This window comes from Rhinopithecus roxellana, chromosome 20 (assembly GCF_007565055.1).
Source record: "Rhinopithecus roxellana isolate Shanxi Qingling chromosome 20, ASM756505v1, whole genome shotgun sequence".
Classification (NCBI taxonomy): domain Eukaryota; kingdom Metazoa; phylum Chordata; class Mammalia; order Primates; family Cercopithecidae; genus Rhinopithecus; species Rhinopithecus roxellana.
The window spans coordinates 51,508,906-51,526,074 of record NC_044568.1 but is presented as its reverse complement, the minus strand read 5'-3'; the positions used below and the strand labels follow the sequence as shown (position 1 = coordinate 51,526,074).

The following is a 17,169-nucleotide window of genomic DNA, read 5'->3' as shown; positions in this document are numbered from 1 at the left end:
CAGCCAGGATGACATGAACATCTCCTGTGCCAAGGAGGCAGCTGGAACACATCCTCTGTGTTGAGTCAGCTGGCCCAGTGACCGCATGGCCCTATGGTTCTGTGGGAAGAGAATATACCTCAGCAGCCCCCATGCCTAAACTTCTCCCTGTGGTGGTTTTCAACTGTGACTCCAAAATTCTACTGCATCCCTTGCCTGAGACATGGATTCTGTACCCTGCCCCTTCAATCTGGGTGGGCTTGTGACTGCTCCATAGAATGGGACATAGAATAGAAGCCATGGAACTTCCATCTGGTCTTCTTGGGGGATTCAAGTGCCCTGTATGATGTCTGACTCCTCTGAGACCACCAAGCTTGGGAGGGCACACTGGGTGCTTCCAGTAGACAGTCCCAGTTCATCCCCACCTGGCCCCAGCCATGTGAGTGAAGCTGCCTGGGATCCTCCAGACCAGCCCATATTCCCCCTGAGTGCCTCTGAGTGACTTCAGTAGATGCCACAAAGAGCAAATGAACCGCCCAGCTGAGACCTGCCCGAATTCTTGACCCACAGAATCCATAGGCAAAATAAAATGACTGCTTTATGCCTCTAAGTTTAGGATGGTTTGTTACAAAGCACAGGTAATTAGAACATTTTCTTATCTGCAGTTTTAGCGCTTCTGCCACCTACTAAAATGGCCCAAGAAGGGATAATATGGTTTGGCTGTGTCCCCACCCAAATCTTATCTTGAATTGTAGCTTCCATAATTCTCACATGTTGTGGGAGGGACCTGGTGGGGACAATTAAATCATAGGGGCGGTTCCCCCATACTATTCTCATGGTAGTGTATAAGTCTCATGAGATCTGATGGTTTGATAAGGGGTTTCCCCTTTCACTTGGTTTTCATTCTCTCTTTCCTGCTGCCATGTAAGACATACTTTTCACCTTCTACCATGATTGTGAGGCCTCCCCAGCCATGTGGAACTATGAGTCTATTAAACCTCTGTTTCTTTATAGATTACCCAGTCTTGGGTATGTCTTTATTCACAGCATGAGAACAGACTAATACAAGGAGTAACCTCATTGCTAGGAAAATCTCATTACGTCATCTCCCTGCTCACAACTCCCACCCCCACCCTCACCTCCCCATCACCCTCAGGGGAAGATCCAGGCTCCACACCAGGACCTAAAAGCCTCTGAACAACTTGGGTTCTATCTACTTTCTACCATCACCTTTTACTATGTGTCTTTCACATGCTTTATGCCATTAATTCATTCATCTACTGTGTATTGAATGCCCACTCTGTGCCAGTCACTATTCTTCACTCCAGGATACAATTTGAGTGAACCAGGATCAGCCCTTGCCTCCATGGAACTCATAGTCTAGCAGAGGAGACAGACATTGGCCCCAATAACTCCACAAACTATTGCAGCAGGGAACAGGAGGTGCATGGTGCTTGCTGGGCTGTTTGCTGTTTTGTTTTGGTTTGTTTTGAGATGGTGTCTCACTCTGTCGCCCAGGCTGGAGTGCAGTGGTGCCATCTTGGCTCACTGAAACCTCTGCCTCCCAGGTTCAAGCAATTCTCCTACCTCAGCCTCTGGAGTAGCTGGGATTGCAGGTACGTGCCACCACACCCAGCTAATTTTTGTATTTTTAGTAGAGAAGGGGTTTCGCCATGCTGGCTAGCATAGTGTTGAACTCCTGACCTTAGGTGATCCACCCACCTTGGCCTCCCAAAGTGCTGAGATTACAGGCATGAGCCACTGTGTCGGCCCTGGACTGTTTTTAAAAGGGATGACGCAACGATTGAAACAGGGCATCCAAAAGATCCCGGGCTGTGCACTAGGGCTGCCTATGCCTCTACCAACCCCGAGTGCCAGCTCCACAATGGCCCTGCTCATCCTGCACTGTAATGGCCTGGTGGCTGTAAGTCCTTCCCGCCCCAGGTCCCCTCCATCACTCGGCACACTTGCTGATATCTTTGATTACAGCCATCCTGGTGAGTGTGCAGCGCTATCCCACATGGCTTGAATTCACATTTTCCAACATGAGGTGGGTTTTTTTGTCTTGGCCTACCATGACGTCTGAGTCATGGTGACATGGGAGCCAGGAAAGCACCATGATGTGCTTCTGCTCACAGCATGAATATTTAAACAGCTCTCTCCTTTCCCATACTCTTCTGCTCAGCGACTGACATTTTGCTCTGATGAGCGTGGTTTGAGTGGAGTATATATGATTTCAAGAAATAACACATCCATAAGTTGAATTTACCTACCAGAGTATGAGCCTGTGTTTACCCGATGCCAAAATCTAGATTAAACCTGAACATTTCCATCAACCCTCTCTGTTTCCAAAGGGCCAGATGTTTGGCACTGTGTAGCCAAAACATCTGCTTGCTGAGCTGAATTTTTTGGTTGTCATGCTCAGATTGCACGCCACGGAGACGCGAGCTCAGTGGGAGCGTGTGTCACCTCACACTTGTGCAGGAAAAGCCACCCTGGGAAGGCCTCAATTCCACCGGATCATCGGCATCAGTTAGTCTAGGAAACACCACAGGCAGCACACAGCTTGACGTGCAAGAACTTCCGCAGCCACATCCACGACCTTCCGCACATCTTACAGGGATTTTGAGTGATTACAGTATTAAACTAACAGGCTGACACATGAGCAAAATAAGTAACATACAAAGCGAGCCTTTCCATAGCCAGACACGCCGGCAGCACGTGCAGCTGGTTTCATAACACAGTTGGAGCTGCAGCGAATATATGGAATTTCAGAATGATTTGCGTTACAGTTCCCTTAAGTAACATTATCTTGTTAAAGACATTAACCTCGGGCCTTTGCTGTTATAGATTTGCTTTTATTGTTCTCATCCTGGGGAGCAACCTGTAGGAGAGACACTCCTCCGCGAAAAAGCGGTCGTGGGTCATGAAAACATTGATTCTTGAGGTGGCTGAATGGCCGTCTAGGGAACGCTCGCCAGTTATGGGAAACAGACATCGCTTTACAGAACATCTTTTTTAATTAAAAATAATTATGAAATTTCAAACATTAATAATCATTTCATAGTTTTGCCCAACACAATACGGCCTCAAAGAAATGTGCCCTCTGGTTGCTTTTCTTGAAAGGAAACCCTGCAGTCAGACGCTGTCCTCCAGCAGGGCTCAGGCTGGTGCATCTCCAGGGGCTGATCTGCAGAGCTGCCGGCCCCCGACACTGCCTCCTTACTCATTCCTCTACTCCCCAAAATTCAGTTGAAAGTGACTTTTCATTTCCTTCCTTCCTTCCTTCCTTCCTTCCTTCCTTCCTCCTTCATCCTTCCTTTCTCTCTCTCTCTTTCCTTCTTTCTTTCCTTCCTGTCTTCCTTCCTTCATCTTTCCTTCCTCCTCCCTCCTTGTCCTTCTTTCCTTCTTTCCTTCCTTCCTTCCTCTCTCTCTCTTTTCTTTTTTTCTTCCTTCCTTCCTTCCTTCCTTCTTCCTTCCTTCCTTCCTTCCTTCTTCCTTCCTTTGTTCCTCTCTCTTCTTTCTCTTTCTTTCTTTCTTTCTTTCTTTCTTTCTTTCTTTCTTTCTTTCTTTCTTTCTTTCTTTCTTTCTTTCTTTCTTTCTTTCTTTCTTTCTTCTTTTTGAGGCAAAGTCTCACTCTGTCACCTAGGCTGGAGTGCAGTGGCTCAATGTCAGCTCACTGCAACCTCCACCTCCCGGGTTCAAATGATTCTCCTGCCTCAGTCTCCTGTGTAGCTAAAATTACAGGCATCCACCACCCACACCCAACTAATTTTTTTGTATTTCTAGTAGAGACAGGGTTTCACCATGTTGGCCAGGCTGGTCTCAAACTCTTGGTCTCAAGAGATCCGTCAGCCTTGGCCTCCCAAATTGCTGAGATGACAGGCATGAGCCTCTGCTCCCAGCCTTCAATTTTCATTTTGTTACATGGTTTTCTGAAGGGCGGGGTCTCTCCAGACAGAGTATGTACTTGGAATTTTAGCAGGTCTGTGTCTGGAGTTTTCTCATCTGTAAAATGGGGGGCTCTGTGGGATTAGGGGGAAGATTCTGGATCACACAGTAAAGGGGCCGTGCAGCACTGAAGTTAATATCTTCATCGGTAGCTGATGAAGATCAGTTGGGGACCTTATTTGTTCCTTTCTTGATTTGGGGATAAAAATTAGCATGGGGCACCATGGATGAGCATCCCGGACATCTTGCAGCCAGCTCCTGCTCATCTTTACAGCCTTGCAAAGTAGGTAACTGAGACGTAAGACGTCACCCAGAGTCCCTGAGCCAGCGAGACACAGATGGGATTCTGCGTTTCATCCCAAGCCCATGTTCTTTCCGTGAACCACATTGTCTTCCACTTGCCTCTTCCAAGGAGCTATTTGGAAACCCTTTTTATTTTGTGCCCACATTGTCGGCAAGCCTCTGGGGCAACATATGAATGACTCAGGGAGGTGTGCGACAGGGTCCTAGCCAAGGGAGGCAGGCATTTTGATGAATCCCCTCTTCCTGCCCTGCTCTAAGTGGGAACATTCCGTGAGTTCATGTTCAGTCCCTTAGACACTCCTGTATGAAATCATCTTTAAAGCTTTAAGACAGATCTTCTGGTACTCTCAGATATAATTAATTCCAAACACTGACAGGGTAAATTCTCTCTCTTCCTTATAAATGCTAGACTCATGCAGGAATAATTTGGAAGACCAAACACACAGTAAATGAATCCTAGGGAAGAATCTTTCTGAAGAAGTCTGTGTAGCATTTAGTTAGCTGCTTCGTCCCACCTCCCCTCCCTTCTCCTTCCTTCCTTTCCAGGCATCCCAGCCTGCTGGCTTGGCTTCCTGGAGAATTGGAATATTCCGCTTGGAACATCATCAGGGTCTCAGTGGCCAAAAAGGCCTGTAAGATACCAGAGCCCTAGTTAAGAAAGATGTTTCAAAACCCCATTGATCCTGCTCAAATGTAACCTGTGAAAGTGGAAATTTGTTCAGCTTTTTTGGAAGTTGAATTTAGCAATATCTATCAAAACTGCAAGTATGAATAAACAGTGACTTGACTTCCTCTCTGTTAGGGATTTATAGAAAGGAAATAATTAAAGATGTGTGCAAAGAGATTCAACTCTAAGATGTTTTCTGTGGTGATGTTTATCTGGATATCCAAAGCTAAGAGACTGAGCAAGCACAATCCTAGCTCCTAGTCAGAGACTGGAAATGTAAGCATCTTCTGTTTTGTGAAATGGAAATACACTTCTGCTCTATTGCTACAGAAAAAATTATCGAAGTTGAGTCTAGCTTTACCACTTTTTCAGTTGCATGCATGCATGTGCATGTGTATGTAAGAAAGAGTGTGAGGCCGGGCGCGGTGGCTCAAGCCTGTAATCCCAGCACTTTGGGAGGCCGAGACGGGCGGATCATGAGGTCAGGAGATCGAGACCATCCTGGCTAATACGGTGAAACCCCGTCTCTACTAAAAAATACAAAAAACTAGCCGGGCGACGAGGCGGGCGCCTGTAGTCCCAGCTACTCGGGAGGCTGAGACAGGAGAATGGCGGGAACCCGGGAGGCGGAGCTTGCAGTGAGCTGAGAGCCGGCCACTGCACTCCAGCCTGGGCGGCAGAGCAAGACTCCGTCTCAAAAAAAAAAAAAAAAAAAAGAAAGAGTGTGGGTCTTTATACACAGGTAAGAATACAGATTCTGCAATTAGGCTAGCGAAGTATAAACCACAACCCGCTCACTCACTATGTGACTTTGAACAAGTTACTTCACCTCGGTTCAATAAAATAGGATGTGGCAATGCAAACCTGACAGAACTGTGTAAAGAGAGAATAAGAGAATAAACATTAAGCTTTAAGGAGAGTAAAAGCTAAATAAATGCAGCAAAACATGTTTTTACAGACACATCAAGGCCGACCACAGTAGCTCACACCTGCGATCCCAGCACTTCGGGAGGCCGAGGCAGGAGGATCATTTGAGCCCAGGAGTTAGAGACCAGTCTGGGCAACACGGTGAAACCCCATCTGTAAAAGAATAAAATAAAATTTAAAAATACAAACTTAGCTGAGTGTGGCGGCACACACCTATAGCCCCAGCTACTTGAGAGGCTGAGGCAGGAGGATCACTTGAGCCTAGGAGGTCGAGGCTGTAGTGAGCCACTGTCCTCCAGCCACTGTCCTCCAGCCACTGTCCTCCAGCCTGGGCAACAGAGTGAAATCCTGCCTCAAAACAAAAAACAAAAAGGCACGTCAAAGACAGGAATGAAGGACATCTGAGTATTTGCAACAGGTACCTCTGAATGCCGGAATCACTCAAAGTCTCTTTCTCAACTTGCTTATCTGATTTTTCTAGATGTGTATGAACATGAAGGACATGCATCCTTGGGTAACAGAGAGGATAAACACTCACGTCGCTCAGATGTATTAGCTCCATGGGCAGTGAGTGCTGGGCTCAACCAGCCAGGATGAAGAAGTGGCTGTCAGGATGAAGTGAGAACGGCAGCTGTAAGGGACGGAGCCCCTGTGCTGGGCACAAGGACACCTGGCTCAGCGCCAGCTTGATAAGCCTTGGGGTTAGCGCCAGGGTAAAGTAGAAAGCAGAGTGGGCAAAGAAGCGAAGGGGGCACGCGGGCAACCGCTTTCACATGCAGGCGTTTCCTGGCACATCACACTCAGAGTCCAGCAGTGCCTTGAATATGACGCCAGAGCAAAGTCGCCTGTGCAGGTCCCCGTGCTGGGAAGCAGCAGCCCAGTGGTGTGAGCCCATCCCTCCATCCTAGCCCCTGGGCTCCACTGCCAGACAATAAAACGAGGCTGAGAGCATGGGGTTGTAGATTCTAATGTGTCTGAGTTTGGGTCAGGCTCTGTCACCTCCCAGCTATGTGACATTTGACAAGTGTCCTAACCTCTCTGAGCCTCAGTTTCATCATCTGAAAAATGGGAAAAATAGTAACAGTACCCTCACAGAGTCGATGTGAGAATTAAATCAATGAGGCTAAGGTAAGTAGCATGGGAAGAAAAGTCAGAAGGAGCCTTTGGCCTCATGGGGCCTGGTGCCTGAGACCAACGGTTATCTCAAGAGCCTGCATCGATGGGAAAGTCAAACTGCCATCTGTTCAACACATATTAATTGTTAGCAAATAGTGACACTTAACAAATCATCATTCCCAGTGCATGTAACTGCAAATAAGAAGATGATAATCTCTGCCTTGATGCTCCTAGGCCGTGAAGTTTTCTCTGTGAGGGTTATACCTCCATAAAGTTTACTTTTTTTTTTTATTATTATTATACTTTAAGTTCTAGGGCACATGTGCATAACGTGCAGGTTTGTTACATATGTATACTTGTGACATGTTGGTGTGCTGCACCCATCAACTCATCAGCACCCATCAATTCATCATTTATATCAGGTATAACTCCCAATGCAATCCCTCCCCCCTCCCCCCTCCCCATGATAGGCCCCGATGTGTGATGTTCCCCTTCCCGAGTCCAAGTGATCTCATTGTTTTGTTCCCAAAAACTCCCTGCTTTTCAAAGTGTTGACTATTGACTACTTTGCATCAAGAGACTTCGACACATCCTTTGGGGAAACACCACCAGCCCATAATACCTCCCAAGTAAACTGATGCACTCAGATCTTTGTTTTAGGACCCAGTTCTAGAGGACGTTAGCTAAAACAATATTCTTCTTTTATATATATTAAAAGCGCAAAGGTTTACATACAAAAAAACCCAGAGGGCACAATAGAGCCATTTGCTATCACGACACCCTCAGGGTAGCATCTGAGTCTGCATGAAGGGCATTCTTCCCTCTCAGACACTGAGAAAGTTCTAGAAGGGTAAGGTTAGACCTAGGTCTCCATGGAGCAGAAAAACCCTCCCATCTAAATTCTGAGACAAGCATCTTCCAAACAAAACGGGCTCCTCATCCTCTTACAGCATGCAGGGCTCGGAATGCCCCTCAGATGCAGAGTGTGACGGGGCAAGAGCCGGGAGACGCTTGCAGGACCCAACGTAGGGCCAGAGCAGCCCTGCTGCTAGAATGACAGGCAGAAATATTGCTAACAGAGCTTTTCAAAGAATCAAAGATACACTAATCACGTAAAATCGCAAAATGGCAGCAGCCATGTTTCTCTTCTGCGTTAGTCAAGGCCTGCCACCTCCAGCGTCCTGCTACCACGTTGCTCCACGGAACCACTTGCCCTTGACAAAGACCTGCTTTGGGATGTCTTCCTGAGCAGGCCACAGTGAACCTCGAGCATTTTCAAAGACAAGGTGCAAACTCATGTGTCTGATGCTCCTGAGAACTGATATGTGCATAATAATTATTTTCTGGCTAAGGGGCGGATCAACTTTACTGTGAGCCTGAAAAATATTAACACCACCGTGATGCTACTGAGAAGGATGTTGGAGGCAACACCACCATCACCATCACCTTCTTCAGAAACCAAAGGCAACACCCTCTGTGCTCTCTGCAGACATGAAGGAAAACTCAGGCCTCTTAGCACTGAGAGATTTGTGCAAGTTAGCTGTGTGCTTTTTTTTTTTTTTTTTTTTAAGATGGCATTTCGCTCTTGTCACCCAGGTTGGAGTGCAATGGCACGATCTCAGCTCACTGCAACCTCCGCCTCCCGGGTTCAAGCAATTCTCCTGCCTCAGCCTCCCGAGTAGCTGGGATTACAGGCACCCACCACCATGCCAGGCTAATTTTTATATTTTTAGTAGAGTCAGGGTTTTACCATGTTGGCCAGGCTCATCTCGAACTCCTGACCTCAGGTGATCCGCCCACCTCGGCTTCCCACCGTGCTGGGATTACAGGTGTGAGCCGCCACGCCCGGCCCTGCCCATGTGCTTTCTTCCCTCTGATGAAGCTCAGCTGGGTGGGAAGGTACAGTTCCCAGCAGTCTCAATGGGAAGGTAAAACAAAAGCCCCCTCAGCTAATATCTAGTAAGCACCTACTGTGTGCTAAGGGGAAATGCAAAAAGCAAGTTGCACATAGCCCCTATGCCTAGTGCAGAGAAGGTGCTTCAAACATATTTATTAAATTACTTATTTATATTAATAAATAGATACATAGATGAACAATTTGAATTTACATATATATTAAATGCATGAATGTTTACATGATATGTGTTGAATAAATTAACCACTGGATGCTGGATGAACAGATGCTTTATTTACTGATATCCTGAGCCTCACTACTTGAGTAGGACTCACAAAAAACAGCATTGACATCACCTGGGACTTTGTAAGACGTACTCACCCACGGGCCCCATGGGGCCATGGTGGGAACAGGGGAACTGCCCCTGCTGTGGCAAATGGAAGGTAGCCTCGCATTCTTAGGTACTTCTGCCATGGAGAGGTGGGGGTTTGTGTTTCTTTTGCTGGGATTTAGGCAGACTTAGTGGCCACGAGACCAATAGATATTCCACTGGAAGTGATATGTTGCTCAGTTCAGGTCAGCTCCACCTCCTGTCTCCTTGGATACACCCTCTTGGAAGCCAGCTGCCATGTTGTGAGGAAGTCCAAGCAGCTCCATGGCTAGACCATGTGGAGAGAAGCCAACAGCCCCCTGTCAACAGCACCCTCTGAGTTCTCTGCAGACCCCTGTCGACGGCTCCCTCTGAGTTCCCTAATCCGATGCAGCAGTGGGTGCGTCATCTTGGAAGTGGACCCTCCAGCCCTAGGGGAGCTGACCAGCTGATGCCAAGGGGAATAGAGACCAACCTTCCCCACCAAACCCTGCACAAATTGCAGATTTATGCAAAATAAATGACCGATGTTGTTTTCCGCCACTAAAATTGCACATGGCTTGTCACACAGCAGTAGTTAACTGGATTGCTTACTGAAGCCGAATCTCTGGAGGTGAGCTCCCAGAATCTGCGTTTTTACCACACTCTCCCAGTGACCCTGACGCCCACTAAAGTTTTAAAAGTCCTGCCCTGGAGTTCTTCTAATGTAGAAATCTGCTTCCTGGTGGGAAAGAAACACACCACATCGTTATGAGCTGATGTGGACAGATCACCGAGCGCTATCGGTAAGTGAGCAAGGTGCAGAGCAGCGTGCACTGTGTACTCACTTTTATTCTAGTAAAAAAGTCAGTGTATTTTTGCTTGTGAATGCATAAAACATTTCTAGAAGGTAGCCAAGAAATGTACAAGGGAAGAGCTATACACAGGTCTACAAGAAAAGGGAGACGAGTAAACAACCATATGTTTTTTGGAAAAACTATATGTATGTATTTTGTCAGTGTATGTTATATTTTTTAAAACATAGGGGAAGCTGGGGCTCTGAGGTCTGACTCCATGGATGCTGGTCCTGGCTCCATTGCTTATTAGGTATGTGACTCATGCCAGTCACTTGGGATTGCCAAACCTCGGTGTCCTCATCTGTCAAATGGGTATAGACAGATCACCTGCTTCACTGAGTGGTTGTGAAGATCAGGTGAGCAGAGGCAGGGAAAATGCTTAGCATGGTGCAAACTCACAGGAAGCCTTTGACAAATGATAACCCTTGACTATGCCAGGATTTCTGTGCTCTGTGACTTCTCCAAGGGCCTTGGGCAACGTCGTCCTCTGCTGGCATCTCCTCAACTTGAGACAGGTTAACACTGAGATCAGAGCCTGCACCCAGCAGATTCAGTGCCCCTCGACACAACTCAACAATCCTCCCTTCCTTCTCATCTTTCATCCCTAGCTGGAGAAACAAGAGGGAAGGAGAGGCAGCAGTGGATTTGAACTGCAAGACGGCAGTGGAATGGGGGGTGGTTATTACCAGGGGGAGGCTGGTGCAGGGATTGTGGCACCGTGGAAGGAGGGGATAGCAGACTCAAAGCCCTTTCCAGCGTGGATGCGGAGGTCCTTCCCCTGGACACAGAGGCGACCACAGTGCCCAGCACACTGGGGGAGCCCGGCTTCTGCGGGCTGAGGAGGGAAGCTCATCACCGCATGTGACATCAGTTCATCAGGAAACGCACTCTGTGCTCCAAACATGTGCTTCCCATTGAGCTTCTGGACTGAGCAGGTTGAGACACAGAAGGCTCCAGTGGCCCACCAGATTCCAGCTCTGCAGACAAAGGCCCATAGTTCGGGGCTGAATCAGGCATCAGAACCTGCCCATGGAGCCTGCAATTGGCGGGTGGGGATATTCAGACCTGGTGCCAGAGGAGAGGGCCCAGCAGCAGGGCAGTACAGTGGGTAGGGCCCCTCAACCCCACCTGTGCACCCTTGTCTTCAGCAACTCCTCAGTAAGCTGAGAGGAGCAGCCATCCCTTCCTGACAGAAAGTCATGGGGTTGGCAGGGTGAGGGGTCTTCTGCAACAGCAGTTGGCCATGAAAAGATCTCCACAAATGGGAGTGATGAGTGTTTTCCCCAGGTCCCTGGGATTGCTGGATTAGAACCCAGATCTCTGGACTCCCTGCACAGTGTTCTTCCTCCTGCTGGTCAGGCCTGGGATACCAGGCCAGGTAATTCACCACAGCCAGGGTGACATGGTTTGGCTCTGTGTCCCCACCCAAATCTCACTTTGAATTGTAATAATCCCCACGTTATCAAGGGCAGGACCAAGTGGAGATAATTGAATCATGGGGGTGGTTACTCTCGTGCTGTTCTCATGATAGTGAGTGAGTTCTCATGAGATCTGATGGTTTTATAAGGGGCTTCACCCTTTGCTCAGCACTCATTCTCTTTCCTGCCACCCTGTGAAGAGGTGCCTTCTGCCATGATTGTAAGTTTCCTAAGGCCCCCCCAGCCATGTGGAACTGGGAGTCAATTAATCCTCTTTTCTTTATAAATACCCAGTCTCCAGTATTTCCTCACAGCAGCGTGAGAATGGATTAATACATAGGGGTAGTGGCTGAGCCTGTGTTTCTGGGATCTATCTGTCCTAAAAGAAGGCCCTTGCTCTTGTCTCATAAGCACTTATGACACACATTCCCTGTACTCCATGCACCTCAAAGGAGGGGACACGAGAGAGAACTGCACAGGCCAGCCTCTGCCTGCAATGAGGCCACTATCCAGCAGTAAAAGCAACTGAGGGTTGCACAGCAGGGGCAGGGTGGAGTAGGTCAGGAAGGCTTCTTGGAGGAAGGGACATCTGAGTCCAATGACTGGTTCCTGTGGGATCCCGTGCTCCTTAAGGAGCGTGGCACGGGACTGGGAGTCAGCCAGGCACAGCAGAGGGCCATAGGGCCTCACAATGCCAGAAGGATGAAGAGTAACCTCTGGACACTTGGCCCTGAGACATTTTGCCTGTCCTGTTGAAACACACTGTGGTGTGGGGAAAGGATATTCCAGCAGAGTCTCTCCTGTGCCCTGGTGAGTCAAGGTTGCCTAGAGCTGGCTCTGGGAGATGATTCATTACCCTCAGTAACAGCTCTAGTGAGGTGGTGGCAAAGGGAGTTGCCCCAAGTGACAAAAAGTTAGTGACCTTCTAAGACAGGCTAGCAAGGCATAAGGGTGGGATGAGGGTGGGCATGGGAGGCAATGCAGATGCCAGAGTGGCTGTAGCCATGAGAGATGCAGTGGGACCCAATAAGACAGTTGGTTCAGGTCTTCTTTTCTCACTGAACAGGCTTGCACAAGTGACTTAATTTCTCTGAGCCTCTGATTCCCCCTCTATAAAATAAACACAGGTTATTTACTTACCAGGTTGATGGTGAAAATCAAATGACACACCCCTTTAGTTAGGAGCACTGCACACAGCAGAAAAACCCCCCAAAATAGCAGCTTGAATAATACAGAAGTTTCTCTCTCATTTAATAACCTGGAGATAGGCAGGTCAGGGAATACACTCATCCTCTGCTCCACAAAGTTCTCAGAGATCCAGGCTCCTTCCAGCTCAGTGTCCTTTACTCCCCCAGGGTGCTCTGCTCTGCAGGGTGGCAGCCTAATCTCCAGCTATCCCATGAACATCCAGGAAACTGGAAGAAGGAAGAGGCAGACATAGGTGGGTCCTCAAAAAACATACCCTGAGATGGAGACATGCATGTGGGGATTAGGCTGAGGATTGCACACTGGGATCCACATTGGGTAGGGGAGTGAGGAAGTGGGAATGGGTAGAGGGAGGAGGTGGGCTGGGGTGCAGCTGCAACAGACACCTCAGCCAATCCCTTGGGGAGCTCTGGCCCTGGGACAGAATACAGGGTTGTCCTCAATTGAAGCCAGGAGGCCAGACCTCATCTAGTCATTAGATGGACAGTCATTTGATACAGGCCACCCTCGCCAAGGGGCTTACACTTGAGGAGGACTGATCCTTCTGGCTTCAGGGAATATCCAAGGAGAAACTCAGTGGTGAGCCATCATCCACCCCCAGTGGGGAAGGGGTTCCTCATCCTGAAGAAGCTCCCTACAGCCCCCTCAGGACACTTTGTCACAGGGTCCTATCTAGCTTTAAAGGAGGCTAGGCAATGTTGTATTTATTCTCAGAGGTCATGTGCCAGCTAAACTTACAGCGTTAGGGGTGGGTGGGGGTCCTATTGCAATGAAAGACAGGGAAAATGGATATGGGAATGACCAGCGGGTTGCCCATGACATTACACAGGTGTAGCTCTGCCAGTGCTGAGACATGAAGCCCAACACCAGCAAGCAGCGCATAGGCTTTGGGATTAGTAGAAAGACCATCACAGAGCTTTCCAATCGCAGGGCTCCTGCTAGAGGCATAAGTCAGGAGGACGAGAAGTCAGAGGAAGCAAAGCAAGGGGACCTTCAGGCAGGTTACAGTCCAGGGTGCTTCCCCAAAGGTAGCTATCTCAGGTCTTCCCTAGTTCTAGAGCTCTGTGGGATGTAACCATTTCCAATACCAGGAGAGGCTTCGAAAACCACTTGGCCTGTGAAGTGGGCCTCTTTGGATTGGCAGTTTTCCTACAAAGGGAGGCCATTCTGGGCTGGGAATATACCAGAAGCAAGGGTTTGGTGGGAGGCCTGAGTGGGATCTGGCGGGAGTGGTCTCCAGGCCTGTAACTGGATTGTGAGTAATGGTGGACAACTTAGGGGACCTTCTGAAAGGTCCATGGTAGCCTTACTGCAGGGAGGGAGCAGAAATGAAGACTAAGGGAGTTTTAGCCCTCAGGTCACCAACTTTGTAGATGGCTGAGTAGAGAGAGGAAGCCCACTGGTTTCTGACTTGGACTTCCTGTGCTACAGACCTAGCCCATCCACTTTCTAGCCATGGTCTCTTCGGCAAGTGGATTAATGTCTCTGAGTCTCAGCTTCCTCCTATAAAAATGGAGAAAAGAGCAGCATCTGTCCCTTTGGGTGTCAGTGAGCACGAATGAGGTCATGCATGCAAAGCTTGTGTCTTTGTGACTGGCAGGTAGGGGGTGCTCTCTGAATGATAGATAGTGCTGTTATTTTTATGCTTTCATTTGAAATATGTGTATCAAGTAACAAACTTTAGTGACCTTAGTGAGCCCTAAACTTAGCGACATAAGACAGCCATTGCTTATTTAGCTCACAAATCTGTATTGTTGGCAGAGCTCAGCAAGAAGTTTCATCTCTCCTCCAATGGGCATGAGCAGAGGTAGAACGATGGGGGCTGGAGGGTCCACTTCCAAAATGGCACAGCACATGGCGGGCCAGTGGTGCTGAGTGTCAGCTGGGAACCTTGGCTCCTCTGGGGCTTCCTCACCACAAGAGGGCTAGGTTTTCAGAATGAGTGTTTCCAACAGAACTAGGCAGAAGTTGTGTTTCCTTTTAGTACCTACTCTGGGAAATCACATAGCTGCACTTTTGCCTTTACTCATAGGCCTGCTGAGATTCAAGCAGGGAGAAACATACAGTTCCTCCTCCAGATGAGGTATTGTAAGAAGACCATGGGATGGAAGATCTTGTTGCAGCTATTTTGGAAAATATAATCTCTCAAATACTAACAGACAATCTGAAAATGAGAGTGAGACATTTGGACAAACCATACCCTCTCTTCTTTCTGGACTTACACTGTGTAAGCCAGAGGTCAAGATAATTCCCAAACTTTCAAGCCTGTGTCCCTATTGGGGAAATGGTGAGGAAGAATCAATCCTCCCCGACCCCTGGCAAGTAGGCTTAAGTCACTTACCAAATCATTAGTGGGTACAGTTGTTAACCAGCCTAGGTCTTCAACAAATAATTCCACAGACCATATGAACACATGGACTGCTTATCTTACATTTTCAAAAATGGCCTATCTTGTAAGCCAAAACCGAAAGATGGAGGATCAACCTCTTTAAGCAAACATTCCTGGGTGTAGAATTACTCCCTAGAAGTTGCCAAGGATGGCATAAAGCAGAAAGACAATAACAAGGGGATGAATTGCTCTCAGATTTTTATTCCTGATTAGACCTCCTGCTTTCCTGCTTGCTATCATCCGAAATATATGCAGGCCCCTGGCTTGAAGCATTGGGTGCTCATGAGTTTCACAGTCATGGCAAATGTAGGCTTTTAAAAAGAAGACACTCAGGGTAACTTTGAAATAAAAGCTAGGGTTGGGCAGCCCCTTGGGGGTCCCAGGCTGTGTGCTCATTTTAATGTGTGCAGATGCAGGGCCCTGGGGCCCCTCCCTTGCATGTGGCCTGGTTGATTAAGCTCCAGGAAGTGCTCACGGTCTTTCCCAGCACCCTTCCAGCTTCATAAGACCGCTGTTATGATGAACTTGATCATGAGTCAACCAAGGGGCTCCATCTCTCCTGCACTCCCTCTGTTTGGCCCCCTGGAGCAGGTGTTTGCTGAGCCCGAGGTCTTTCTGCTTACATAACCTTTGTTCCATTTGGACAGATGAAAAATCTCCCTGAGGTTTATTGTAAACAGTCTTAGGTTCGCCCAAACACAGAAGACGAAAGGTCACCAGATTATTCATGCACATCTCTCCTCTCCACATAGCCCTCCCACCCCCACCAGCTGCCACCACGTCCCCCACCAGGTCCCATGCCCAACCTCTCCGCCAGGCCATCGGGGTGCAGAGCCTGGTGTTGGGGGTTCAGGGTCAACTTGGCAGCCATGATGCTGTTCCATGCCCTGCTCAGCAGCCATTTTGGCTGCATCTCCATGAGGAACGGATGGGGGTGGGGAGCAGAGGAAGTTTCTTGACCAGCTACCATGGATAGAAGCTTGCTCATGGAAAGACAGTCTTTTATGATGCCAGAAACAGGGCTGAGAACTCATGGTGAGGGGCCAGCACATTTCAAGGAAAGGAGGGAAGGAGGGTGCGCCCACTGAATAGGCAGCTGCCGTCTGCATAACACTGTCTGTGCTTACCTCCAGGATGTGTGGGGCATGCAGGGCATTTTACCCACATTTCATATGGTGTTCACAAGCCCATTTTATAGATGAGAAGCTGAGGCTGGGGCTCAATGAGGAAGACTAGTCTTTACTCCACTGGGTGTCAGCTGAGGCGGCTTCAATGGAGGCTGGAGGACCCACCTCCAAGATGGCTCAGTACACGCTGGTGAGTTAGGGCCGGCTGTCAGCCAGGAGCTCAGCCCAGGTGGAAGCTGGAAGCCTTGGTTATATTCTCAAAAGAGCCTTTTGTGGCTCCCCATTTAGAAACGTATAAAGAAGGGCTTTGTTTGTTACAGTGATTGGGGGCCCCAGTGAGTTACCCACGCACCTATATGCAGGACTCCCTGGGCCAAGATGCCATTAAGAAAGACCGCTGGGTAAGTCACTAGCTGGGTGGCTCTCAGGATCCAGACCCGCAGCAATGGCGTCACCTGGGAACTTGCTGGGAACTCAGACCCTTAGGTGTCACCCCAGACATCATGAAACCCCAGGGGTGAGGGATGTGGGGGGTGAAATGCGGGAAGACCCAGTGTCTGTGTTTTCCATCATCCTCTGGTGCTGCTGACGCACAGTCACGTTTGTGATTTGCTGCCTTAGGCTGAGGTCGGTCAGCCCCAACCCACAGACACAGGGGCCAGCAGCGTCAGTCCACGGAGGATTGGGCCGCCTTTCCCACAAAGTGGCTCCAGGCAGCAGCTGGGAGGGCTGGAAGGGTGAGCTCCCCACCTCCTCTCCTCCTTTGCCATGTGGGTCTTTGGGATTTAGCTTGGAACCTGCCCAGACCCAGAAAATGGTCAAGCCATATTTTAAGGCTTCTCTTGGGCTTTGGTTAAACCAAGAGGACAATGTGGATGGGGCTTGGGGCCCCCATGTGTGCACCCTGAAGGCACAGGGCTGGCCCAGGGTTAATGCTGGGACTGTCGTTCTGATGGCCTGGATGGCTACAGTGGGAGGTCCAGACC

General features: G+C 48.8%; 1 pseudogene; it reads right to left on the bottom strand.

Moving 5' to 3' along the window:
• The window catches only part of LOC104656014, a 29,758-nt pseudogene extending 13,783 nt beyond the window's left edge, over window positions 1-15,975 (bottom strand).
• Between the last annotated feature and the right edge of the window lie 1,194 nt (window positions 15,976-17,169).